Source organism: Astatotilapia calliptera, chromosome 14 (genome assembly GCF_964374335.1).
Source record: "Astatotilapia calliptera chromosome 14, fAstCal68.1, whole genome shotgun sequence".
In the NCBI taxonomy this organism is placed as follows: Eukaryota; Metazoa; Chordata; class Actinopteri; order Cichliformes; family Cichlidae; genus Astatotilapia; species Astatotilapia calliptera.
This window is the reverse complement of record NC_137435.1, coordinates 30,735,429-30,762,082: the sequence shown is the minus strand read 5'-3', so window position 1 is coordinate 30,762,082 and position 26,654 is coordinate 30,735,429.

Below are 26,654 nucleotides of genomic sequence, written 5' to 3'. Positions count from 1 at the left end.
CTTCAATCATTCACATTTATTCCCGCTGGACCTATTGTCTGGCTGATAAGAAAAGAATAAGTGCAGTACTTCGAGAGAGTCCGACAGAGAGCCGAGTTTCTGTGAGAAATGTTGCTGAATATGATCTGGAAAGGAAATCATTTCTCTTGAAGTACACACCGAAAACACTGAAGGAAGTTTTTTTTATAGATGATTCTACAGCAGGGGTCGGCAACCCTAGGCACGTGTGCCACAGTTGGTATGCGAAGGGTTAACTGATGGCACGGCCATAGCTGGACTGGCCATCGGGCATACCGGGCATTTGCTCGGTGGCACGATTAATTATTTATTTATTTATTTTTGTAACGGTATAAACAGTGAAAGGTGGTGGATTGGCCAGATGCTGGCCGGTGTGTAAAAATAACTCAGTTGTTTGGTGGTGGCATCGCGGAGCTTCCACAGATTCAGTAATATTAACAAGTGGTGGAGGCCAGCAGGTGGATGAGGGAGATCGGATGCAGGACGAGGAGAGACCCGAGGCAGGTCCGAGTGTCAGGTGAACTGAACTTCAGGTAAGAAGTTATGACCTGCAGTCTATCTGGGTCAGATATAAACCAAGTTTAGGTGGATTTTATTTTCGTTGTGCTGACTTTTTACAGTCAGTTACAATAACTCGTACTGCGTACTAGCTAGCATGACAGAGTTTTTATACAGCTGGGTGGGTGCTTTGATGTTACTGATGTTGAACTTTATTTAATTCATAAGGTTAGTTAGTAGAGTTGCCAGCCGTCCTGTAAAAAGACGGAATCGTCCCGCATTCAGAGAAAATATTACGCGTTTCGTGTTGAGCTGAGAGGGGACGCAGTTTGTCCCGGACTTCAGCTAGAATGAAAAAGACACTGTTACATCCTGGGAGGCTGTGGGAGTGTGTGGGCGTGGTGTTGTCTTCTCCCTCTCCTCCTCCGTTCTGGCCCCTCCCCTTGTCTCTCTTTGCCCCTGCCTTCTCCTTTAGGTCACACCTGCTGCTCATCTGCTCTCGTTACAACCAATTACCCTCAGGGGTGATATAAGCTGGAGAAGAGCAGTGTGGAGGAGAAGGGAGAGGTTTCTGGTGGATTTCCTCTGTGCTGGTCAGAGTGTGCTACTAGCCTAGGTGTGGAACAGCCTGCTGCGTGTGACCAGCCTTCTGGTGTGACCAGCCTTCTGGTGTGACCAGCCTTCTGGTGTGACCAGCCTTCTGGTGTGACCAGCCTTCTGGTGTGACCAGCCTTCTGGTGTGTGGCTCTTTGTGAGTAGTGCTTAACTGAGCAGTGATTGCCCATGAGTGACGGCAGCCTTCATTAGTTTGTGTGGCCTGCCTGGATATTGTTTGCTAGCAGCGTTGCTGTCTCTTTCTGTTGAAGCCTTATTGTTGCTTTCTTTGTTGAAGTGGTCATTACCACTTTGGGTTGACCTCCCTGATTTCTCATTAAAGCAGCGGTGCTGTCTCCTTTTGTTGTTGCCATTTATATGATTATTGAGGTGTTTGCCTACAATAAAGATCTATTTTATATTAAATACCTCTGCCTGGCGTTCTTTTCATTCCACCTGGATCTAACTGTTACTGTCCCCCACCCTCATCGCCTAGCTTTTAAGTGGGGACGTAACAGACACAAAGGTGGAGTTATTCTGTGTCTTTACGCTGCACAGCTGCCTCTTCTTCTCTCATTCTTCCCCCCTCCCTCTCCTGTTGCTACTTTAATCATGATACTGATCAATGATCAGCTGATTGGCTTTTCATCTCTTGTTTGTTTATCGCCCACTTTGCGCCAGAAAGAGGAAACCAGCGGATGTCCCACTAAACAATAGCAGCACGTTTAAGCATGATCAGCTGTTGTTAGAATTTATTTAATATTAATTTCTAGTATCAGCTGAGGTTTGCTGGAACCACAGCTGTTAAGCTGCTGGTCATGATTTCGGTTTGGATATGTGGTGAGAGGGAAACATGAAGATGAAACCAGCAGATAGGGTTGCCAACTCCCTGAAAAATAAGGGACACCTCGTGGCCAGGGCCGGGCGACCCAGTTGTCTTCACCCTTCCCAGTTTGGTGAATTTTCTAGCTCTTTTTTTTTGTGTGTGAAATAATTTTTTTAACCATTTGACTTGAAGTTGATTTAAGTAGATGCTTATTCTATTCTTTGTGATATGAACACATGTGAAACAAATGATCATTTAGCCATTTATTTTTAGCTCAAAATGACAACATTAACACAGTAAAACAGGTCTCTTTCTTAAACAGAAGCCTGTCATGCTTAACTTTTGAGAATATAAGTAAATCTTTCTTTAAAAGAACTCTGTCCTGCTTAACTTAAAATAATAGAAAACAATAGAAAGAAAAATATTCTTGTAACAGTGCACATTTAGTGCATTTAGTACAATTGGCTTCAGTTGAGGTATTATTTCAGCTTTTCTAATCAGCTGCTCCTGTTTGTAAACCCGCTTGTTCCCATGATTACGCATCATAACTCATCATCATTATTCATCTATGTATTACTTTTATGTATTAGTCATCTATTTGTTGTAATCATCTATCCTTGCAGTTGTTTATTACACAAAATAAATTATATTATCACACTTCTGGCCACATAGCGCTGATATTCACTGCACATGCCCATATTAACGTTTTCCAGCCAGGTGTTTTCCTTTTCCCATTCTTCCCTTTCTCTGAGGGGAACAAACATTGCTGCTCTAATGCTGGGCTCACACTGTGTGATTTTTTTGGCCCATTTTGAGCCGATTTTTGAGTGATCGGACCGATTTTGGCCTTCATCGTGCGTCGTGTAGTATACGTGGGGTAACGAGAAGTGATTAACACCTCACGACCAGCTCCCGATCATCAATCGCTCGTGAGGGTGTCACCACAGGCGCTCACACTGCTCACCCGCAAACACGTAAACGTCAGTGAAAAAGACGGAGCAGCACGGCAGTGCAGCGTGTGATCTGGACACAAGCGATGGAGGCACAACTTGTAGAACTTTGGAAAGCTCATCCGAGCCTTTTCGATGTGGCATCACAAAATTATCACGACCACAACAACCGTGAAAATAGTTGGATCTACATCGCTGCTCAATCACAGCTGCCTGATCATGTTTTTCATTAGCAATTTAGCAAAGTTGATGGTGGTGGTGTGTCTGTGTGAGTGAAAGACAGAGAGAGCGAGCGACAGATTTTCTGTTATAACCTTCATTTTATGGAGGCACAGTGTGAGCACTCAGGTCGCATCAGAGCATCGGGCGGTATAGTGTGAGACCCTGCACGTGACCTACCAACTTCTAACCCCTGCGAGTCAATCGTACAGTTTGAGCAGGAGCTGAATAACGTGACTGAAAAAATCGCACAGTGTTTGCCCAGCTTTAGGTGTACTGTCGTCCGAGACTTGCACCGCAGTGTCGGCGTTTATTTCCCTGTTGGCCATGCTTCTTGTTGTGGTCATCTGTTGTCTTCCGGTATTTTCTCCGTAAGCAACCTTTCCTCGACCAATGAGATGAGCGGTAATCTGAATTGTCATACTCGAATTGTCATAAGTGTGCTGTCAGCTCATTGGTCAAAAAGCAGGAGAGGGGCTGGGAATTATGTTTTCAAACAAAGTGTTAATTCCATAAACATTTATAGACTACCAACCCTACCAGCAGATGTCCTTACTGAATCATCAGAGCTGAACAGGTGATGGAGAAACAGGTTTACCTTTTAGGTGACATGAATGAGTTGAAGGGAAGTTATGAACTGTTTCTGAGAGACAAATAACACTAGGATCCTTTTTTTTAATGTAGCTGACAGCTGGTAACTGTGCAGGGGCGGATCTAGCAAAGTTTTGCCAAGGGGGCAGGTAGGGCATTAACAGGGAAAGGGGGACACAAAGAAATACTTTCTTATTCTCATTTAAAATATCTCGCTTTTAATAAATAATTACCGTATTTCCTGGACTACAAAGCACACCTAAATATTAGCCGCACAAGCTAAAATCAGTACTTGTACAGCACTATGTTGCCTGGCGGATGGACACGTGACCAACATACCACTCTTGAACCCAGATACTGTGTGTCTGATCACATGCCCTTCCGCCAGGCAACGTAGTGCCGTACAACAGCGGAACAAACAAAACAAATCGTCTTACGATATGACAAAAATCATGGACAATCCATAGAAAAGCCGCACCTGACTAAAAGCCGCAGGGTTCAAAGCTTGTGCAAAAAATAGCGGCTTATAGCCCGACAATTACGGTATCTGAAGCTTACAACCAAAGGTTTTTATCTGATGTAAAATGTATAAAAATCATACACATAACATCGAAGCAGCTGGAATCCACAGCTGTGCATGTTCATGCAGCTTGCATATTCACCTGCTGGACATCACTACCTGACAACTTTAACTGTCTTCAGAACATTGCAGAGGCCTTATTGACAGTATTTGGCTCTACATATCTGTGTGAGCAGATTTTCTCTCACATGAGTGTCCTCGGGTAGCCGTCTGAATGCTGGACACTCGGAGACCTGTGTCTCTGAGTGGGAGACCAGAGATCATATTAACATGTGTGTATCTGTATTAACAGTTCTGGCCCAGTTTATTTTACTTATCATTGTTGTGAGGAGACCATAAATAGCATTTGTATTTGCTGTTGTACAGTTCATTTGCTGTTATGGATAAAAAGTGTCTTTTTTTGTTTCAAAATAGCTGATAACTATTCGCTGATAGCCGCCACCATCTGCGGACAAATATAATTCTATAAAGTGGTTCTATATAGTGTGTAACTGTTAATATAGAGCGTTATTAAATTTATTGGTAATGCAATCATATGGCACACTAAACTCTGAGGAAATTTTAAATGGCACTCGCTATCAGAAAAGTTGCCCACCCCTGTTCTACAGCATGTGTGTACATAGTCATGAAGGTTTTCAAGGTTCAAATTTATATAAATATATTTAACAATTATGAGTCATAGCATCGCATCACATAAATAATGTATATTATCTGGATTCAATATGTGCAGATTATGGATTTGTTTGTTTCACTTTGTTTGTTTGTTTGTTTGCCAGTTAGCCAATTAGGCTGGAGATGAGCGAATGTCTTTTAATCCACAATGCATGACAGGAACGATAAAGAAGAGATAGGAATATTCTCACACGAGTGCATTAACATTTATCAAAGCATCAAATGGAATATATCACCAGCATTATCACAGTAATGACCGCCATCATCACTGAGAGATGATGAGATTCCAATGCAAAGGACAAGTGAAACGATGCTGACTGCTTCTTTCTTGTGTACGTCTTTCTTATATTTGCCTGTTGTTTCACTTTTCCCTCTTATCTGCCCTTCTCTTTGCCTCATCACTAAAGTGATAGATAGCTGTATTTGGGAGTCATTACTTGTAGCTTGGCTCAAGTTCCGTCTCATTTGTTACACTTGTTGTGCTGCCTTCTGATAGACTTTTTTAAATATATTATAAACCTTGATGAAACTTGGTGGCACTTTATAGTAAACATCCCTAATAATAAGCTAAATGTTACTTAACTGGCTTTAGTGGGTAGTTATTTTAACAACAAACAATGACATTCTATTTTTTTTAATTTGATATTTAATTTAATAATTTCAGTAAAAAGTATTTTATTAATTATATATAATATTGTCTGTTGTGTATGGTATTAAGTAAATGGTCTCTTCTCACTCTCAGAGCATCAAGTACAGCTGTTTTGTGACAGCAGCAGGTATTCTTTAGCGGTGGTGCTACTTTAGCCAAGTAGTAGTGAAAATAATGTAAGCAATACATGAAAAGAAAACACGTAAAACAGAATTTTTTTTTAACTGCAGATGGACTGTTTTGTTTGCTCTTCTAACCAACAGCAGATGTTGCAGAATGTGCGTACTTGGCACAGTATTTCGGGGAAATCGTGACCGAGTCTTCAATCATTGCAGCAATGTGTGACTGTGGAATGCATAATAATCACTACATTTACATAATTTACCAGTCAGGGAAAAAACAACAAAAAAAAAAACACTTTCTGCTAAAATCACAGAGAATTTCTCTTTGACCTTAGATGAACTTACATCTCATTCTATGACAGTGGTTCCCAAACCTTTTTTGCTAGGCCCCCCTTTGTTTTACAGGAAAAATGTTCACGCATGTATGTGCGCACACGCACAAACACATCCTCCAACCACACACACCCATATTTTGCTCGTTTGCTGTTTATTTCACACCTCAAACATTTAGTGAACAATTAAGCAAATACAAGTAATCTGCAATAAATGACAGGTAGTAATAAAATAAACTACTAACTCTTTTACGCTACGTCTGCACCTACACCGGTACTTCTGAAAACGCAGCTGTTTTGTCCACACGTAAACGGCGTTTCAAATCACCGAAAACTGAGATTTTTTAAAACTCCTTTTTTGCGTTTACGTGTGGACGAGGAATACAGAGTTCGTCACGCAACTTCAAAGGTATGTGCCTTTTATCACATCAGGCTGTGCGCCACGTTATTGCTTACGTGAGAGGAATTGCAGAATAGCAGGTAGAGATAAAATACTGCTAATCTGACAATCTGCAGGTTTTACACGCTTACATACACACACGCAGTTACTGTCCCTCTATTTAGAAAAGCAGAGGTGTCACGGTGTGATTATTTTACGTGTAGTTGTTTTCTTTTTTTCCTGTGTAATAATATTCAACATTGCTGTCAATACATTTTTCAAAAAATGCCTTTCTGTGCAAAATGGGTTTAAAAACATCAACAACTATGGGACAATGTTTGTCCGTGATTTGAACCAGGGGAACAAATCGTGGCAGGATCAGCATGATGTTATTTGTATCCCGCTGTAACTTTACTATATAAAGAGCTAACATCTCCAAAATGTCAGGAGTAGTTAGTCATTATGAGAAGTGTTTGCGAACTAAAAATCAAGAATGTGGGATACTAATTTGGAGAGCCCAGCGCGAAGGAAAGACCAATTCTGTAGGGGAGACCTACCTTGGCACTTGTGCAGGTGAAACCAAAGGGCAGATAAGCTTCACCATATTTTCTAGTCTTTGGCTTAGAATGAAGTTGGTTTGGAAACATATTCAGCGATGCTTCATCTCCTGCTTTGCGTTTCTGTGGCCGCCCCGTGCTAGCAGTGTCCAAGCATTTGTTCCCCCCCCCCCCCTTTTTGTACCGTGCCCCCTGTGAATGGCTCTGCGGTCCCCCTAGGGGGCGGGCCCCACACTCTGGGAAGGTCTGTTCTATGAGATGAGATGATCAGTACACCCGAATCCTGCTTTTACAGTGCTGACCAGTTGTCATTGCAGATAGTGAAGTATCAGTGTATAAATATCATACATTTTGTAAACCACACACTTTCTCTGGCCCTTTCTTTCTCTCCCCCTCAGACCAGTCTTAATGCCTCCATTAACAGTCTCTCAGTACCACAGTTGGTGGAGTATTCAGGATAAGAGTGCTGCTTCAGAGTCACCAATGTTCACAGCATTTCTGTCTCTGATCATTATTCCTACATTTAAACCTGACAGCAAATATGAGCCTGTTTTTACTGCTGAGTGTCAGAAGAGTGAAGGAGCAACAAACAGATATGTGGGCTTAAGATAGACGTAAACAAAACGCAACTCAGCAGGAAACCAACCAAGATGAAAGCAATCTCATACAGCAGTTCTGCTCCAACTAGAGTTTTTAAACATGGAAATGTAGTGTGAGGAGCTTAGGGACTTTTTACAAGTATATTAACCCATCTTCAATGAATTGTCAGACTGAAATAGTAAATACAGAATGAAGTGCCTTTCTTCGTGGGATAAACTTTGAAGTAGAATGAGGAATCAAATCCACCTCAGTAAGAAAGGAGTAAATCCATGGATAGCACACCAGCTAATCACCAGCTGATCCATAGTACCGAAGTTTGTATGAAGGAGTATTAAGGTCACACTGGGGGGGAGGGGGGGGGGCGCGCTTGATAATGTTTAGAATAAATTGGAAATTTTGAGATTAAAGTGGAAGACCAAAATACAAAATACCTTTTTTTAGGCGACTTGGCGAAATTGTAGTTCAGGAAAGGAAATTTATTCTCTTTTAGCAAAGAAGAGTTGGCCAGAATTGTATGTGTTAAGAGTGATTCATTAAAACAGTAACCTTCGTCTTCAACTATATTTGTAAAATATTTTGAAAACACAGAGTAAAAAAGTATCAGAGTAGGTTCTACAAGGTAAAGGTAATCAAAACCAAAAGACTGAATACACGGAAAACACACAGGGTGTCTTGGGCTTTTTAAAAAAACAGACAGCACTCAGTCCACCCAGGGGTCCTAGGTGACTGTTAGAGAAAGGATATCGCTGATTTAGTCTGTCAGGAAGTGTCCAGGGTCTTTATCTTGGTTTATTTCTGGTTACTCCGAAAAGTCTGACTAGGAACAGCAAAGAATCTTGTTTGAAAAAGGCTTTAATGAGTTGGCAGCGGACTTTGCTGGTAGAAATTCCCCTCTGTGGAGTGCTGAGTACCTTTACTGCTTTACTGAACTGAACTTTGATAACAGGTTGTTGAGACTCTCAGTGTGCAATATTGACAAAGAGGAAGCTTTTCTGCACACAGATTAGTACAGAGAGAGATCTCACTTACTGCATTCCAAACAATTTACTTGTTTTATGGAAAATGATTCTTTTGATTTTCCTTTTCTTTTTTGAGAGGTGATATGGAAACTCTGCTCGATGCCCTTGCTTAAATTTAAACATGGTTGTGTCTTACACACATATGTACAAATTAAAAGTTTGTTTCAAATTAGTTTCAAATCTAATTTGACACGAATTGAGACACGCTAAGTTGATCAAATAGCCACAGTTAAAGAAGAACAGTAGGGTTTTTTTTCCTGATGTAGGGTGTGAAAACAAGCACCTACAGTTTAGCAGTTTGGAGATATCACTAATGATATCCTGTCTTCTCAAACATTAGGACTTTATAGTGAGTCCAAACAAGTACTTTCTTTGGAAATGTACAAAGACAGTTGTGATACAGTAATGCGGACTTTTTCACAGGGTAAGAGGAAAGAAACTGTGACAGCCAATAGAAGATGCTTACACACCAACAAATACACACACACACACACACACACACTCATACACAGCAAAACTGCACCTAAAGCAAAACATCACAATGCTGTGCTGTCTCCCACAAATAACCCCAGAAAGCAAAGCTCATTAATTCTCTCTGGTGCCGCGTAACTGGCTTACTGTAGCAGACAGAGTTCCATCTGAACAATAAACTGATGAGGCAGTAACCTGCTAGCTTAGGAACAATTAGGCTACACTGTCTCCAGAAGTTTTTGTCCACTACAAACATCAACTGTCCTAACAATACAGTCTGTAGTCGATAGGTAGGTAAAAGTTGTATCATCTTAGAAGTATTGAGTTGTTATCTTTTTAAGTACAGTCAGTAAAGTGACTTTAATTTTCCAACACAATTGTCCTTTTCTTTGGTCATAAACAAAGGACACAGAAAACCCTGCTGTACTGTTTGAATGTTCTCCAGTTTCATAATATTGCTTGGTGTAGAAGTGGAACACCGAGATGTAGACTTTCTATTTAACTTTGTGAAATTATATCAAAAATATCTTTTACTATCAATAAACAGAAGATTTAAAATTAGTGTACATCTTGAAAAACTGGATCGTTCACAGCTATATAAAATACAGATTTTAATAATTACTTAAATATATAGATTTATATCTATTTATTTATTTTATTTAAATCTCCTACGTATCCATATCTTTTATCCCAAGTGCTCCCAGGATTTTATGCCAGATTGTTTGATGGCCTAATTTTGAACGCAACATAAATCCATCAATATGTTTGTGGGCTTTTGTGTGTGTGTCTGTGTGTGTTTATGACCATAAATATTAGGATAATGATTGTTATCACTATTGATATTGCTTCCTTCTTCATTTCATTTGATTACATCTCAACACCAAACTGTTGAGATGTAATCAACAGTTTGGTGTTGATTACGCCAAACTTAGTCAGAAAGTGGCAAACCACTTAATCAGAAACAAACTGTGCTGTTTTTTTCTGGTTTGTCCTGTGTTCCTTGCTGTCGTTCCTCTTTTAAAAATAAAATGCATAAATAAAAGTGAAAAATAAACAAACAAATAAACATAAAAACTGTTGCAATCAAAACAAAATTATAAAAAGTAAAGCTTAGAAAGAGTCAAGAATTCCTAGTGAAAACATATCCTTATTTTATGTAGTTTCAAATTTAAATTCTTTATTAGTTTATGTTTAGTCCAATACAAAACAACCACCATGGTGTCAAAAACTGTATATCACATGATAACCATCTAAGATTTTACTGCACTTATGTTTGAATGATGTTTGAATTTCATTTCTTTCCCTTTGTAGAAATAGCAGGACTTTACTCTACACATGCACTGAATTCAAATTACGCTTGCATCATTTCTTGTCTCTGTTATAGTCTCCCTTTATTTGCCCTTCACCCACAAATTTTAGAAACAAGTGGTTATGAGAAGGCGAACCTGAGAGCTCCATTAGCAGTGTGGGATATAAACAGCCCTACTGGAAGTTTTAAACATCCCCTTGCCTCCATTCCCTCTAATGTGTTATTGATAGAGGGAATACAAATACACACCATAAAGACAACATATCTCTGAACTGATTGGAAACTCGCAGAGGGGGAACTTTTATAGGCAAAACAGAACTTAATGTGACCAAAGAAAAAAAGACAACAAAAAAGAGTATTGATCTGGAAGCAGATTTTGTTATTCCTCCATGGTGCTCATTTCTAGCTTCTTTGTCTCTTCAACCTAAGTGGTTGAGGCAAACTGTCTCCTCCCGAGACTAATTTTGACAGAGACAGGAGGGCCAATCCATGACGGCATTCCTAATTACTTCAGTTTTTGAAGGATTCCCAACATCACTGGCTAACATGCAGCTCTAAACCCTGACAGAGCCTCCACCGTCTTTCAGACATCCATTGTCACGCCTTTCTCCTGACCTTCTGTACATGCTGACGACAATTTGAAACTAAAAATTGAAACTAAAAACTGTTTTATTTATGGAATCGTGTCTTGATTTCCATTCATTCGCTTCCGCTTATCCTTTGCAGGATTGCGGGTGGCACTGGAGCCTATGCCGGCTTTCTTAGGGCAAGAGGCAGGGTACACCCTGGACAGGTCACCAGTCTGTTGCAGGGCCAACACATAGACAGAAACAACCATTCATACTCATGGAAAATTTAGTGTTTCCAATTAACCTAAACCCACTAACTGCATGTCTTTGGACTGTGCCAGGTAGCTGGAGTACCTGGAGAGAACCCACTGAAACACGTGGAGAACATGCAAACTCCACACAGAAAGACCCCAGCTTGGAATTAAACTCAGGACCTTCTTGCTGTGAGGCAACAGTGCTAACCACTGTGCCAACCACCCTGCCACTCTTTTGTTTTCATTAAAGAAATTGGGAAAAGGCTGTATGAAAAAGATGAAGACAGAGCAATTTACTGACACTGTAAATGAGTAAGGGACAGCTCAAGCAGGTGTGACTTTAACTCACAGAATGACTAGATAAAATGTTGGAGATGCAGATATGTTTTTTCATTTAATAACAACACACAAAACCAGATTTAAAATATCCTGGGGGTGGGCCTGTGGGCTACTTTTGACAACCACAATATGAACTTAAAATGAAGTTTTATCTGTGATAAACTGTAAAGTGATAATGAGCAAATCAAAGTCAAAGTATCTTGACTGTTTCTCTCTTTTAGACACCAAGATCATCACAAGCAGACAAAGACACATAAATGAAACTGTACTGCTCACACACACAGACTGATCCTAAGATCAGGTGGCACCTGTTCTGGAGGGAAATGGTTTGTGACAGACATTAGTGCAACACACACACACACTGAATACAAATGTAATGTGCCCTTACCAAAACCAAATCAAGGTTACACAAAGGAGAATGAAAGAGAAGAAAATGAGGTGGGAATATTAGCTTCACATCTTGTAGACTTACAGTAAGCCTATAAGCCAGAAAGATTTATACCAGTGGCTGTGCACACACAGAAAAAAGTGCTTCATTCTCTGCTCTTCTTAAGATCATAGAAAAAGACCAAAACTAACCATAAATTAAACAGTGTGGCCATCAAGCACCTGTAAGTGTGGGGAGTTGTATTAAGAGCAGTCTTACAAAGACAAATGAGTATTTCCCATCATGCTGTATCATTCTGAGGTAAACCGATGGAATCAGCAACGAGTTGCTTTATGTCATAGTCCTTGGCTTTTGGTTCTGTCTGCTAGCATATGTTATGTTTTTCATAGTTTTAGTCCCACTGTGACAAAAGAGACAACCTGCTGCCTGAAGCACAGCACGTCTTCTACAATGAATGAAGAATGAATGACAGACAATCACAGATACCTGAGGAAACATTAATACCTCTTAAAACATGGAAGGATTTCTTCCTTTCAATTGAGGGGGAATTTTTTCCATTCGTGCCCTGTCTTCTGCTTTCTGCATCTAGTATCAAATTCCTCTCATCATCTTTTGATTCATTACACAATCATACTACACCTCGCATTACCTCTCACAGTCAATCACAATCAGTAGGGCAGCAGGAGTGGCACTACTTACAGATGGTCAGTGGACCAAAAGTGAACTTCTTTCATAGAATATGAAATGTTACCAGGACCATCCTGTAGTGACACAGGGCATGTTTGTGCATGTTTGTGGTAGTTCTTTTCTTTGTCGTCCTCAGCGGCACAAAAAAGGTCCGGGACCGCTGCGATAAATTACGCATAACAGTTGTTGTTTTTTTCTTTCAGTAATGCAGTATGTTGCTTTATGACTTGAAACACATCGTGTCATACTTATTATTTAACAACATATATTCATAGGCTACAGGACACACATATGATCTTTCTCTTAGTGTATGAACACAAAGCCGATAGCACAAAGCAAAGAAACTTACTCTTCTCTCAGCTAACTCAGGGTTCTTGGCTAGCTTAACATGAGCATCTTGCCTGTGTGGATGCTTGCAAAGAGCTGAAGTTGTGTTAGCAGCATAATGCAATTTCTGTGCAATCCTTTTGTGCAATAAAAATCAAAATAATGTCCATATCCACGCTGTAGAGTGTGGAACTATTTTCCTCCTCCAGCACACAAACTGAAATCAGCTGTTTATAGTGAAAACGATAAGTGGGATTGATAGGCAGGTAGACAAACAATTCCAAGGAATTAAACTACTGGAACATGGAAATAAATGGAGTAAACAGCTTAAACACAATTCTTTATTTATTATTATTTAGAGGCATCAAGTAGGGAAAATACTTAATTCATGACATAATTAATATGATGCTAACAGACAAGAGAAAGGTGCTTAATCAAATGGCTGTTTGCTAGTTTTGGTTAAGTCATTATTTATTTGCCACCCGTTTTGTAGTTCTTTCCCAGCTACATCTGGAAACAGTCTCAGGAGCAGTCATTGGCAAACCACTTAAACACAAGATTGCTGTGTTTTTCTCCATGTTCGCTGTTTAATTATGAAGTAAGTAATTACTGTCCCAGAAGGAGGTTTATCTCACTGATGCAGGGCTGATCTGAGTTTCCTTCTGATTCTGAAACCACACTGATAGGAAAAGATTAACCTGTGCATGTTAACACCACTGGGTGCACGTCGCCAGCACTTCAATGGATGTGGTTTATTCACAAATAGCATTTTTAGACATTTTAGCATCTGTACTGGCCTTTCCACTGATCTGATGAACTGTAGAGATTCTCTAGTTTGCTTGTGTGTGTGCATCAAACGCATATGAAACAACTCCCCAACAATCAGCAATAAGCTTCTGTATTAGGGTAATAACAGTTTGTGTTAAATTTGTATAGCCCCAAACATACACTCTTGTCCCAACAATACAAACAGCATAATGACACTGGCACTTGCTGGAGATATAATAATATACAACAATCACCACTTGACTTACAGCACTAAAAAACTGCCAGAATTCAGCAAAATGCAGCAGAAAATATGTCAGACATTAATAGAACTGACTGTATCGGCACATATCCAGCACCAACTTTGACATGATATGTAAATATCTAGTGGTTTTGTCATGAGATGAAAAAGTAGCTACTTTAGACAATGGCATAACTCTTCTCATAGAAGTTGTAGAAAAATCCCGTTTCATTAGAATTAAACTCCAAGTTGGAGTAAATACCTTATGTTCAGTGATGGGCAAATTGACATTTCACAAATTAATGATACTTTGCACCAATAATATGCATTCATATTGCAACAGTTCAGAGCTGCTTGCCTTGTGAGAAGAGTTTTGAAATTGTAAGAACAGTTCTTCAAACCATGCGAGAGCATGTGGTTATCTATCATTTCTACAAAGAGATGAGGAAAAGTCTCCAAATATGTGCTCTCATGACAATGAATGGACAACATCTTCATACAAAGTATCATGGGCACAGGCTTCCATATCAACGGTCACACTTCAACAGCACTCAAAATAATTAATCATGTTTTACCTGCATTTCAGGATCCAGACAGAAGATTCAGGATGGAGATGATCAGGAGACACAAGCCATGAAACAAAAGAAGAGAACAAATACAATTAAATGAGGCACAGGTATATTTCAAGTGTTCCACATTTCATTCCAAAAATACAATAACAGATTGAGAACATGACACAATTTTGTCTTACACAGAAAAATGTGAAGAATCTCTCATTGCTTGTTTATCGTTTTGACAAAAAACAAAACAAACAAAAAAACTATTACTGTAAGACCTTACATAGACAGATGTTTGCCAGTTATGACATTTAAATTCAATAAGACACTCGAGTCAAATGTCTGAGGATCTCAAGACATAAAGAATCAGGTTCAAATCATTGCTGTAAACAAATTAAGTTTTATTAGTCATTAGAGTTACTTGTATGTGTTAGGGCTATCTGTATGTTATGTTATGTCTTGAAGCAACTGTGACAACATATTTTACTCTGGGATTAACAGAAGATTCTGGTTTAACTCAGGAGAATCATAGTCAGTGCGCTTTTATTTACAGGGAATTCATAAAAGTGTGCTATATACAAAATGTGCAAGGGGAGATGGGGTTCTAGGGATCCAGGGAGGGAGGAACAGACATCCGGCGAAGGTGTTTACACGGGGAGAAGCGAAACAAGGTTAAAGTCCAGAGATGAAAAAGCGAGCAAAAACGTTTCACAAGAGCCAGTACTTCACTAACTAGATCTAGATAATCCAGAGAAGACTGACAGCCAGCCAATACCTTATGTAGTGGCTGCTGACGAGCTGATGCATCACAGGTGAGTTGATTGGAAGCAGGTGCATTGAGCCAAAGGCGGGAATCAGCAATGAGTACCGCCTCGGGGCACAGAGAAAAGCAAAGATGGATAGGTAGAGGAGAGATTTTGCTTTTTCATATTAATATTTAAGTTAACGGCTGTAATGATGACTCTGAGATGTGTTTTGGAAGCTCGCGTCTGATCTTATTAAATGTAGCATCATCTCACTGTGCACCAGGAGATGCTGTAAGTAATAGTGTTCGTGCCAGCAGCAGCATTTTATGAAAGCTAATTGTACAAGTATTAGCATGGAACACAACATAGAGTGTGATCAGATACAAAGAAATAAAAAGCAGTTGAAATTAGATACATCTCACAGGGGAGATTTATCTGTAAAATTAAAATGTAGCTGGAAAGTAGATATCTGTATGTATGTATCAGAGGGGGAAAAGACCTACAAAGCTTAGTTCAGAGATAAGACATGATGTGGTTTCTGTTCTAGGTTATCCCTACGGGCATGACACTGGCTGAAAGGACTCGATCATATCAGCCTATTAGCAGATAAGTTTTTAATCAACTTGATGACGAAGACTTTTTTAGTTTTGAATGGGAATATATAAATATGAATAAATAAATAAGTAAAAATTCTGCACTGTTGTGGTAAAAACTGCAGTGCATGAATAGTAATATGATGTGTGGCGACTCTGGGCAGCTTTATGACCACATGTATTAAATCAGAGCGCAAACATACAACGTTGTAATGTGGTTTAGCTACAACTTCAATGTCATCTTAACGGTCTGTGTTAACCTTGCTTATAACTGGTTGGCAACTGACAGCTGAAAACAGAGATGCCTCTGAAACAAGATGTACCGGTACATATAACTGTCATCTGTGACTGTATGAAAGTCTAATATTTGCTTAGAAGAAAAAGATGTCTGAAAACGTGCTTGTTTAGTCACTTAAAATGCTTCAGTTCTTGATCATATTTTACAGTTGATTAGATTCTCCATATTTCCAAAACAAAGCTGCTGCAAAACAAAACACTTAAGCAGTGTTTGCTGGTTACACATCTCAGAACAGAGAAAAAAAGGATCAAGTAAGGATCTTTTTTCTATGATTTCCTCTCCCCAGAGCTTTTTTTTTTTCATCTTCTATCAATATCAGTCAAGAGAGAACAGAAAATGACTGAACTAACAAAAAAGAGTAAATCCAACTCTTTCCCCGTCAGTTTTATTTAAACTTTCCTTTTAAAGTTCAATCATATAGCTGAAACCATATTTGAGTTCAGCCACTTTGATTCATTTATGTATTTTTCCCACAGACTGACAGTACCTATATAGTGAACTTGAATTACACTGTCTGGACATGTTTTTTGTCTTTTTCTCACATAATATGAAATGATCACATACAGTTTTCTGGTTATTTGAATGGTTAATTGTCATCTTATAACATCTTATAACACTAATGTTTTGACTCTATACTGTGTCTGAGTCTCACCCAAGGAAGACTTACTCCACCTCTGTATTTATTCATGAAGTACTTTTCAGCTCTATCAGCAGGGTGTCATTAGGCAGCATTGGCACTTAGACCAAGTGCCACTGTGGGTTTTTGCCTTGCAACTTCTGATTGGTTGAAGTGAAGTGAACGGGCATCATAACTGTGATCCTATTGGCTCAAACGATTAAAAACAGGTGTCAATCACGCAAATGTATCAATAGTTCATGTGCTTATTTTCTTTTGGAGACTGTTAAGATGAATTTTATAGTTATTCAGGATGCCAAATGGAAGCTGCACACTTGCACAAGAAAGATTCTCTAAAGAAAGAAAAAAAAAGAAAAAACAAAACAGAAGACTCTTAGCATAGTAAAGAAATCATGAGCCTCAAAGTTTCTTGGAATCTCTTCCTTGTTTTTTTTTTTTTTTTAGCCTTTTGACATCATTGACATGATGTCAGTGTAGCCAGAGATGGTGTTAGCCTTTGTTTTTGAAAAGTCCCTGTTAAAAGTTACATTCTGTTATTAGTCTGCCAAATGCCAGACAGCCAGGAGGGCTTTAGAGGGTCTAAAACTTCTGCCAAGAGTTTGTGCTGCTGGTTAAATGGTGTATTAACAATAATAATATTCAGAGGCTTCCAATGAATTCTTGTGATTTTGTGTTGACGTCTCTTTAGAACAAGCTTTACCTGCAGCCCACTGTTTTCCAGAAGCTGCAGGTATGATATTTTCTGTGACCTAATTCCTGTGCTTTTATAGGAAACTACTCCAGAATTCAATTTTCAACTTTATTTCATAGTAACTATAAAAAATGATTTATTGTATTTTGTTAGAGCTGAAAGAAACTTGATGCATTTTCTGTTTAATATTAGAATTATCTTAGCATTGTCTGTTGTGCTTCTGAATTTGTGTGGAAAATTGACCAAAATAACATTAAAATACAATGACCTATGGAGTACGTTAGCTCATGGTCTACATCTTTTGTATACAGTGTCCTCTAGATTCTCTCTCTTCCACAGGTTTCCTCCTGTTAAATGGGAGTTTTTCCTTTCCATTGTCGCCAAAGTGCTTGCTCATAGGGGGTCATATGATTGTTGGGGTTTTCCGTTTTCTTTGTATCATTTTAAGGTCTTTACCTTATATTGTATTAAATGGTCGTACATGGTAAAAGTTTACAGACAACTAAGTATTTTCAAATCGACTGTTAATTTAGGTAGAATCAATAAAACTAGCATAGATTTAACCTCAACAATAATATATGGAAAATGGAGGACTAGGCAGAGACTGGTGCAGGAGTAGCAGAGATATAATCAACACAGTGAAAGCTCTTAGAGTCACTGTATGCCCTGTGTGTGTGTGTGTGTGTGTGTGTGTGTGTGTGTGTGTGTGTGTGTGTGTGTGTGTGTGTGTGTGTGTGTGTGTGTGTGTGTGTGTGTGTGTGTGATTTCATGTTCACAACAAAGCCAAGAATAAACTAGAAATGTAGAAATGATTACAAAAAGTAGACAATAGCAAAATAAAAACCAAAGGCTACATTGATGGTGATAGCCTTGAATATGTTAAATAATGTGTGTAAAAAGTAACGTGAACTAGCAAACTTTTTTATAGAACCAGGCAGAGATTCGCATTTTAAAAAATGCCTTTGTTATTTCATTAACTTCCAAAAATAATAGTTTAAATTATTGAATGCATAACAGAGTAGTATGGACAGGATACCTTTAAGTGTAGCACAACATGGCACATGTTTTGTTACTGTTACATACAGGGAATGCTTTTTCTTTGTTTTGTTTTGTTTTACTGTATTTTATAAAGTCTGTTGCAGACTTTTTTACTTTACACAATAAATGAAAAGACTGACCTAAAGTCCTCTTCTAATGATCCATAATAATCACCTTCACTGCTGGTAAAAAACAAATGCAATAATTTTCACAACTACACACTGTACCACAGTTCTTTAAATGATCACATTATATCAGCTTATTCTTTCAAATTCAGTTATATCAAATTAAATAAGTGAACAAGTAAATAAATTGACCTAATTCTAAGTGTGTTTAGTTCAAATCTGGGACTCATGAGTTGTCATTTCACTGTATATTGAAATTCATTTATGTTAACAAGATAAATTATTTGATTATGTGATGTATTCAAGAGTCAGAAGAGAAAGAGAATGAAGCCTAATCCACTGCAGTGTTTTCTTTGACAGACAACTATTCCAGATGATCGACGACGGAGGGGAGGGAGCTTTAAAACTGCTGAAATGTGACAAAGAACTGAACTGACCCTTCACTTTGTCCACCGCAATAAACCAGTTCTGCTGGAGGAAAGCATTCATTCGTTCAACACAACAAAAGGGATCCCATAAAGAGATACAAACGTTAGTTTACTGCTACTCCCAAACTCCTCCCACCAATAATCTGTTTCCTTCTTTTCAAAGATATGATGGAGGATGAGGGAAAGAAAAAAAAACACACTTTTAACCCACTTTTCTCTCTTTTTCTTTTAGTGATACGACATGCTGAGGTGGGTGTACACTAATTTGCTTTTATGTGTTCAGACACAACAGGAAATAGATATTATGTGGCAAAATACTATGTTACATGTCATATATCAAATATTAATGTACATGTTAATGAACATATAAATGTAAATAAGCCAGAATTAGCCAAAGGTTTTGGGCAGGTCAGGACGAAAACAATAAATGATCAAAGTAACACACCATCAGTAAATGTTTAACAATATACTCCAGACAACATATACACACAATTACAACACAAAAGATCCACAGTAAAAAAAAGAAAACAAAGAAAAACAAATACATATAAAAACATACAGCATTAAATATAACACATATTAGTATAAAATGAATGATCACAGATCTGGTGTTTGAGCATAATGTGATGCATGACCTGTTGGACTATATGGGCTCCTATATCAGTCAGAATAAAATCTGTCTCGGAGGGTAAATGGGTTGGCATTTTGCAGAAATGAGTTGAAAGAACATTTTATCCAGGGATTATATATTTTTTTGATACACTGTGATGTTTCAGTCTTACAGACACAGTGAAAGTTTGAGAACAAGCATACCGGGGCACTGGCTTTTTGCAAACTTTGATGGGGACTTGAGGAGACTGCTCTGATTTCCCCATCATTTTTGTGGTATAGCAAATTGGTGATTTTAAATTAGCTGAGGTGAGAAAAAAATTGCTCATACTCATGCTGCCCCGACGTCATGCCAGCGAATATTGGGAATGGCATAGGCACCGATCGGTTTTCTGCCGCACATTTGCTGGGAGTAAGGGCGCCCTCCGTTTGCGAGGTGCGCCTGCTGCTTGCTGCACAGGGAGGAGGGGGAATTCTCTGGCTGGCTGGAGCAGCATCTAATAAGCACCTCGTAAAATAAAACAAAAATAAACCAACCCGATGTTTTTTCGAAATTCTGTACGCGAAAAGTGAGCGTGAGAGCCCTCGGTGCGCCTGCTTGCTGCTGAAGTCAAAGTAAACTTTATTGTTATCTCTGCTACATACAGTCCAGTATATAGAGAGACGAGACGACGAGGCTCCAGTTACAGCAGTGCAAGTAAACAAACAATAAATATAAGAAGAGTAAGAAAATAAATATACACTTTAGGACTGGGGGAAAATGGATCAATAACAATTGAAAATTTCTAATTTGCAGTTTGATGATTTAAAGTCTCACACACAACCTGTCGAAAGGGGAGGGGGGCGGCTGCTTCCAAATAGAGCAAATTTCATTCATATTGTTGTAAATCCAAGCCCATTATGTATTCATTATGTGATTTGAATCCTGGGTTTTGTGAAATCCCAGAAATAAACACTAGACAAACTGAATCTGTGAACTAAGGTGTAGGTCTATTAGGTGATGTTGTGGTGATCCTCGTGTTGGGGAATGGGTGTTCATCCTGGAGTGCAAAATTAAAACCAAGACGGTTTGCATACTATGAATACTCTATCTCTGTCTTCATATGTGTGTGTGTGTGTGTGTGTGTGTGTGTGTGTGTGTGTGTGTGTGTGTGTGTGTGTGTGTGTGTGTGTGTGTGTGTGTGTGTGTGTGTGTGTTTCTTTGGTGAAATTCAGTATGGTTCCAACAACAGTTGGTTCCAAACAGGCTAGGACCGCCACTGTCTCCATCCTTCTACTGTCAGCCAGAGAACATCTATATACATATTTCTGTATTGTACAATCTCTTTTGTTTTACTTATAAAACTGTTGTGTTAATCATTTCAGTGCACTATTTAACCAATAACTCCTGACACATCGCCAACAATAACTGATTATGTCTTCACAGCTCTTGCAAAATGTTATACCCACAACAGATTACGATACACAGTGATGCAAATCTATCATTCAGGTGTGCGTTGCTGAACACATTAGACAATGAGTAAGGCAGAGGAAAAAAGCAAAAACAATTCCAGAGGAATACTCCTGACATTACTTTTAAATTTTAAAAGCACCTTTGGTTGGATGTTTCTTCTCTTTGATGTCCTGTTCTCCATGTCAACATACACGTTCTGCTATTATGAAGCGTTAGCAGGTGTGTATTACACGTGTATTAACTCTAATCATAAAATATTCATAAACTTATAGCCAGTATGAAGAAAGATATTTTTTCTTACTTCTGCAATCTTTAAAAAAATATATCTTTTTAAAAGAAAGTGCATACGTGTGCCCGTAATAGGCTGTACGTCAGCTACAAACCAAATGGGCCTTAGATTACTGATTCAACTCTGTGGTCAAACGCATCCACACAAAACTCAGGATTTGAAAAATGTTTGTGGTTTGTGTAGGATTGGATCAATTAAACTTTCCTCGCATTAAATAGCTACTATGAACTGCAGTAACACACAGTTTAAAACAGTCAGCAACTTTGTGCTACAATATCATTCATCGCAGCCATGATTAATTATATTTCCTATATCGACACACATTTGCGTAGAGCCTGGATGGGTTCCAGGATTCACTGCTGGTAATCCTGTTGATCATTATTTGTCAGGTAAACCCATCTTGAAATGATGATAAATTCATTGTCACTCTAAATCGTGTCAGAGGGGGAAAAAATGACATCACAGACTTTACAAATGCTTTCATCACTCTCTTGATTTATTTCATTTACAAATCCAAAATGCCCCAAATCTGTCAAACACATATTGCATCCCATTTCACATACAATATACACATTTTCCAGCTTTGTTTTAAGATTTGAGAAACTTTTTAAACTACAATTGAAGAAGATAAGAAAGAACAATACTGTAGGAATATATTTCCTTCTTCATTTGCTCACTGTAGGAGTCAACAGACAAAGAGAGACCAAGTGAGAGCTATACTTGTCTCTGCTTTTCCTAACTATATCTCTCTGCTGTCTCCATGAAGCAGAAAGTGTTGCTGTGTTCATCTGTGTGGGAGAATGTTGCAATAGATGAAGTCATAGACGTCATGGTGCCAAACCAGTTGCAAATTACATGTGAGTTCAGGTGTATATGTCAGTTCTGGTTTAGGAGAAAATGTCAGGAATCATCTAGCTAGACAGCCAAGTCTTATTTTTAGAACAGAGGGTCAAATGTTACTTTTTGTTTTTTGCATTATGTATGGTCACAAAAGTTTGGTAGATTGTGGATTTTCAACGGGATGTAGAGTGGATATAACACTCTGGAACTATTTCATGACAACAAATGGCTCTCCTTTCAGCTCATTTCTCATTAGAGGGACACAGCTTAAACTGATTAATCACTCGAGTATTATCATTTCAAGGTGTCCTTCAAGGTGTTGAAGGCTAATATGACACATGCAGAACACCCATTATATGCTCCACGTGCAGAGCAGAGCAGGCATGTTGCTAATCGATCTGTCTTTCGCCTGTCTCGGTTACTGCTTATCCTAACTCTGTAGGCATATTACTGAACACTAAAGTTTAAATTTGTTCAGATTAGCAATGGTCTCACATTGGAGTCTTCATCAAAATACCTCAAACTATACACTTGAACCAAAACATTAAGCAGAAGGTGAATATGATAGCGAGGGCCAGGTCAGCACTAATGTTCACTGTACAAAGTACTTCACACTGTACACAGAAAAAAAGACATTATATAAGAATACAGCCCCTGTTTTATGTGTTCATGTCAATGTAACAGAGGTTTTCAACACAAAGACAGCACTGGGTAGCCAGAGCATCCCCTTGTTTCTTCATTAAAATAAGAAATAAGGCTAATAAGCTTGTTGTTCTCAGGTAACATTTCACCCTTATCTTCAGCATAGTTAGAAAAGATTTGAATATCAGTGATCTAAGCTCTGCATGGTAGTTCAGTCAGTGTCGACGCCTTTAGCCCAGTGCACAGAGAAAGTGAGAGAAAATGTATTCCAAATATCTTTCTTTTTCTCTTTCAGGCAAAGAACAGAGCCAGACACAGAGACATCACACACAGACACAGCCATTAGATCCATAACGGCATTGTCATCAAAAGGTACTTAAACCATACATAACCTTTCTCTTCTGTGTGTGCTGGGGCTATATGGTAGTCACCCAGACATGAAACAGACTGCAGAATTTTTATGGACTGATGAAATGAGAGTGAGTCTTGATGGGCCAGATGGATGGGCCCGTGGCTGGATTGGTAAAGGGCAGAGAGCTCCAGTCCGACTCAGACGCCAGCAAGGTGGAGGTGGAGTACTGGTTTGGGCTGGTATCATCAAAGATGAGCTTGTGGGGCCTTTTCAGGTTGAGGATGGAGTCAAGCTCAACTCCCAGTCCTACTGCCAGTTTCTGGAAGACACCTTCTTCAAGCAGTGGTACAGGAAGAAGTCTGCATCCTTCAAGAAAAACATGATTTTCATGCAGGACAATGCTCCATCACACGCGTCCAAGTACTCCACAGCGTGGCTGGCAAGAAAGGGTATAAAAGAAGAAAAACTAATGACATGGCCTCCTTGTTCACCTGATCTGAACCCCATTGAGAACCTGTGGTCCATCATCAAATGTGAGATTTACAAGGAGGGAAAACAGTACACCTCTCTGAACAGTGTCTGGGAGGCTGTGGTTGCTGCTGCACGCAATGTTGATGGTGAACAGATCAAAACACTGACAGAATCCATGGATGGCAGGCTTTTGAGTGTCCTTGCAAAGAAAGGTGGCTATATTGGTCGCTGATTTGTTTTTGTTTTGTTCTTGAATGTCAGAAATGTATATTTGTGAATGTGGAGATGTTATATTGGTTTCACTGGTAAAAATAAATAATTGAAATGGGTATATATTTGTTTTTTGTTAAGTTGCCTAATAATTATGCACAGTAATAGTCACCTGCACACACAGATATCCCCCTAAAATAGCTAAAACTAAAAACAAACTAAAAACTACTTCCAAAAACATTCAGCTTTGATATTAATGAGTTTTTTGGGTTCATTGAGAACATGGTTGGTGTTCAATAATAAAGTTATTCCTCAAAAATACAACTTGCCTAATAATTCTGCACTCCCTGTAGTGCCAAAATGACTCAGTCACCCATCCAAATCATTGAATTTAGGTGTTCCTAGATTCAATGATTTGGATATAAAATCAAGCACCTTGGCATTCAGACTGTTTCTACAAACTTTTGTGAAAGACTGGGTCACTCTCAGCCGCTCACTGATTTCCAACTAGTACCGTGATAGGATGCTAGCTGTGAAACAAGTGTAGTCGTGAAACTTCCTCACTACTAGATATTCCACAGTCAGCTGTAAATGGTGTTATGACAAAGTGGAAGTGATTGGGAGCGACAGCAATTCAGCCACAAAGTGGTAGACTACATAAAATCACAGATCGAGGTCAGCGGATGTTGAAGTACATAGTGCGCAGAGGTCGCCAACTTTCAGCAGTGTTTCTGGAGGAATGGTCAAAGTTTCCCATAAACACACTTCTAAACCTTGTGGAAAGCTGTTATAGCTGCAAAGAGTGGACCTATACCACATCTATTCTTATGGATTAAGAATGGGATTTCACTCATATGAGTGAATGTAGATGAGCAAATACTTTTAGCAATGTAGTGTAAAAACTGAAGTTGCAAAGTGAATGAAAAGCAAACTTGATTTTACTGCCAAAACTTTTGGAAATTGCATTTTGCAACCTAGTGTAAAATGTAAATAGAATAAGAATGCAGTTGTTTGTAATTACTTAACTCCATATATTTATTGAAAACAATAAAAACAAAACACGGAAATAAAAAATAACAGATGATGATGCATAGCACAGCACTTGAAAAACGGGCAAGAAAGAAGTATATCAAAGAACGAGGCCAATATCAGAGCTAAAATACTGCATTTCTTCCTCCTGGAACCTGAACTGTGTCTCCCTTTGGGATGCACTGAGACCCATCAACCCAACAACTAGAGTGCAAAACTGTATTGTCTGGCAGAAACAGCAGCCTGTACACCTCTTTCATGTCTTCCCTCCTCAAGCACTTAGGGGTCCCATTTCATCTTTTTTTTTAAATGTCTTTTCCCTCTGAGACAAGAAACACTCCCAGACCACATAATCTAATTATGTCTCCTGTGCTATTCACACTCACAAGTCTGCACCTCTGTCCAGGATACAACTCCCATCCACTTCAATGCTTTCACTTTGTGATGTTGTATTAATCTAGTGCATCATGCTATTGCTGTTCTGTGCATTTTCGCAGACAATTAGCTGCTCAATTCTCAGCTTAAGCAGAGGTATTACAGTATGCCTCTGGTTGATTACTCAGTGGTGCTGAGGGACTAGAACGAGAACTCTGTGTAGCTAGAAAATAAAAGCTGTGTAAGCAAATGTATCTTTTTTTCAGATATAGACACCAATTATATAGAGTAAATATGTCTCTGCCCCATGCCTCTGTAGGGAGAAAAAGGTGATGCAAAGAAGATATTTGTCTTCACCATATTCATCACATTAGTGAGGCCATCCAAGGACAGCTATCCTTACATATAGTTCTAAACATAACTGTAAGAAATGTGTCCTCCAGCAGTTCATCTCATTTTATCATCTAAAAAGCTCAAAGACTCATAACCACTATTAAGTGCCTATTCTGCAATCATTAGTCAGTTTGGATTCAGAGAGACAGGCTAAAAGGCTGATACAAATGTTATTACAGTATGCAACTATGTTACAAAACAACTATACAACATCCTTCAAAATTGTATTTTGATACACTGAGTCACAGAAAAACAACTGCAATGGATGCGTGGTAGAATCAGTGGAAAGCCTACTACACAGAGAGAGGAGAGTGATACAGCAAAAATGGATAACAGTGCTCAAATTCTCCATAAGACTGCTGCAAAGTGCTGAATAAAACACCTCATCTGTTACATCTGTCCCAGCTTTCCAGCGCAGACCTCTCTCTCTCCGTCTCCATGTCATCTAGCCAGCTTTTCTCACATCCAAAGTGCCAGGTTATCATTTTAAACCTTCCTTACTGTTTGTGCCAGTCTTCTGTTTCACCTTTGGGACATACTTTGGCTCATTGTCCCCCATAACTCCCACTATGCCTTTTCATACCATGACAGACTGCTACTTATCCTCTGTCCTGACTAGAGGCATTTAAAGCCAAGCAGCTCTTTCAAAAATATCTCCATTGGTTTTTTGTGTGGCACCTAATATTGACTAAAGCAGTGTAGGTCAAGGTCAACATCAAGTTTATTTTTTATACGCAGTCTACGCCTATTGATAGCTCAATATTAGCAGTCACCTGTTCATGGATTTTTCTGTGGAAAATAGTTCCAAATTATTTGTGGAAAATTCACCTTTTATGTGAAATGAATTATTTTCATTACGATGATAGCTTAAGGTATATTTGTTGTTTGAACTATTAAAAAAGGAAGTTAGAAGCATTTATAG